This window comes from Schistocerca piceifrons, unplaced genomic scaffold, assembly GCF_021461385.2.
Source record: "Schistocerca piceifrons isolate TAMUIC-IGC-003096 unplaced genomic scaffold, iqSchPice1.1 HiC_scaffold_1169, whole genome shotgun sequence".
Lineage (NCBI taxonomy): Eukaryota > Metazoa > Arthropoda > Insecta > Orthoptera > Acrididae > Schistocerca > Schistocerca piceifrons.
In genome coordinates this window covers 57,501-60,000 of record NW_025726982.1, presented here as the reverse complement: position 1 = coordinate 60,000, position 2,500 = coordinate 57,501, and the positions used below count along the sequence as shown (strand labels likewise).

At 58.0% G+C, this 2,500-nt stretch overlaps 1 non-coding gene across 1 annotated transcript in view; it reads left to right on the top strand.

The window, feature by feature from the left end:
- Window positions 1-1,990: 1,990 nt before the first annotated feature.
- Window positions 1,991-2,500, top strand: part of LOC124728683 — a 1,909-nt gene continuing 1,399 nt past the window's right edge. Inside the window, exon 1 of the ribosomal RNA XR_007007425.1 lies at window positions 1,991-2,500. This exon is cut by the window's right edge and continues 1,399 nt beyond it. This is a non-coding gene — a ribosomal RNA (small subunit ribosomal RNA).

Here is a 2,500-nt window from a genome sequence, read left to right as displayed (position 1 = left end):
TTAACCTAACCCACGTTGTGCCTTAACCTAACCCACGTTGTGCCTTAACCTAACCCACGTTGTGCCTTAACCTAACCCACGTTGTGCCTTAACCTAACCCACGTTGTGCCTTAACCTAACCCACGTTGTGCCTTAACCTAACCCACGTTGTCCCCTAACGTAACCCACGTTGTCCCCTAACGTAACCCATGTTGTCGCCTAAACCTGCTCTGTAATTGTTATACGACTCGTTCAATTAGTGTAGTGTTGCCCACCCGCAACCCTCGCAATATAGTTCGCTACTCGCACTGCCCGCTCCCCTGTGTATCGCTTCATGTTAAACACCTTGCAAGTCTTGCTGACTTTCCACATGCTCCTGCTGTACACTGTAATGTGGATGGCAGCAGGACGTACATGCCGCCCCTCCCCACGTCCCCACCTTGCCCCCCTGCCTTCGCAAGCTGGTTGGTGAGAAGTTTGCATGTTCAATGCCCTTCGCATGCGACGTACTCAGGCTACGTTGTGGTGCGGCCTGTGTCAACCGTCCGCTAATGTCGTACGCGTAAACCACAATCTGTACTGCACATTCGTCCTTATGTACCGAATGATACATCGTGGCACATGTGTGACCGTACAACGACTGCGCCCAAAAACGGCGGACCATACAGTGCAAATATTGTGCACGCAGCTACGTGTCGTCTCCCTATGAGAGCTGGATTGCAGTGTGGTACGCCATAGAGACGTGTGGGAGGAACGGACGCCGTGGATGGCGATCAGCATGAGCTGTCTGTTGATGTATTCGGACCTAGTCGTCTCTCCTCACACACCGTGATGGCATGGTGCACCGCGTTCCATATCTGCGACATGCTACAGAGGCCGGTTGACAGTCGTTCGAGCAATGGACATCGCATACGTACGGGGGCCACCTTCCACGTATTGTCTAGGCGTGCACATTTTGTTGCGTGTATGTGGGCAGACGTAGTGTGGCGTGACACCTGACACAGGCATGCAATAATCGTTGAAGTTGCAAATGGCGATGGACGCCTGCGTTTTCTGGTGAAGTTACGCAAATGAACAAATGGTAACCTGTTGTGGTGCGGTTGTTCTCGCTAGGGGTGAATCGGTGATGGCGACGATAGGTTGAGGTACGAACCGGTTGTTCCAGCGATACCCACCATGCCGACGAAACTGAACGGCATCTGGGTGTGAAGCGATACGCGGCGGTGGCTGGGTGGGACCGTCCCCGGCCGGTGAGGGGGCGCCTCCCGGCGTGCTGGCCGCGCGGTGCGTGGGCGCACGCGCTACAGCCGGCTGGTGGGGGCGGCCAGTGGCAGGCGCGCCGGCCGACGGACGCGGCAGGCGTCGCAGCTGCGCGCCGGCGCACCCTGCGCGCGGCGCCGTGCGGCCAAAGTAGGTCCTCGCGGGCCCGGTGCGAAGCGCGGTGGACATCTTCAGTGTGCTGGTCCGATTGAGGACTGTGTGCGTTGAGGATGCGCCGCCGCCCGGCGCTCGGCGCCGCGACGCCGTCTGCTGCTCGGTCGCCCCAGCGGTTCTCGCTGGTGGTTTGTATCGCAGCTGTGCGGATGTGTTGGCGCGTGCGCTGTGCTGGGAGAGTTCGCTTCGGCACCCAAGTGGGGCTTTTGTCCTTCTGTGGCGCTGGCGTTGGAGCTGCCGGTCACCGTAGGTGGCGCGTGTTGTCTCCCGCCGGCAATGCCACGACAGCACGCTCCCGGGCCTCTGTCGGCAGCGGCAAGCTCAGTTGGGAGCACGGGTGGTCGCACCGAAAGCGTCTACTCGCCTAACTCCGGGCGATTGCGCCTCTCTCGAACCCGACCAAGTACTTGGGACGGCGCTGCGCGCCGCCGGGACCTGAGAGGGTTTCGAGGTGTATTGTGCAGGGGAGCTCAGCCTCCTCCTGTTTGCAGAATGATTGAGCGGACGCTTGCGTGTTCGCGCGGGCCCCCGGGACACACTCCCGGGCGGCCGGCTGCTCAGCTCTAGTTGACGCAGCTCCCTGGTTGATCCTGCCAGTAGTCATATGCTTGTCTCAAAGATTAAGCCATGCATGTCTCAGTACAAGCCGCATTAAGGTGAAACCGCGAATGGCTCATTAAATCAGTTATGGTTCCTTAGATCGTACCCACGTTACTTGGATAACTGTGGTAATTCTAGAGCTAATACATGCAAACAGAGTCCCGACCAGAGATGGAAGGGACGCTTTTATTAGATCAAAACCAATCGGTCGGCTCGTCCGGTCCGTTTGCCTTGGTGACTCTGAATAACTTTGGGCTGATCGCACGGTCCTCGTACCGGCGACGCATCTTTCAAATGTCTGCCTTATCAACTGTCGATGGTAGGTTCTGCGCCTACCATGGTTGTAACGGGTAACGGGGAATCAGGGTTCGATTCCGGAGAGGGAGCCTGAGAAACGGCTACCACATCCAAGGAAGGCAGCAGGCGCGCAAATTACCCACTCCCGGCACGGGGAGGTAGTGACGAAAAATAACGATACGGGACTCAT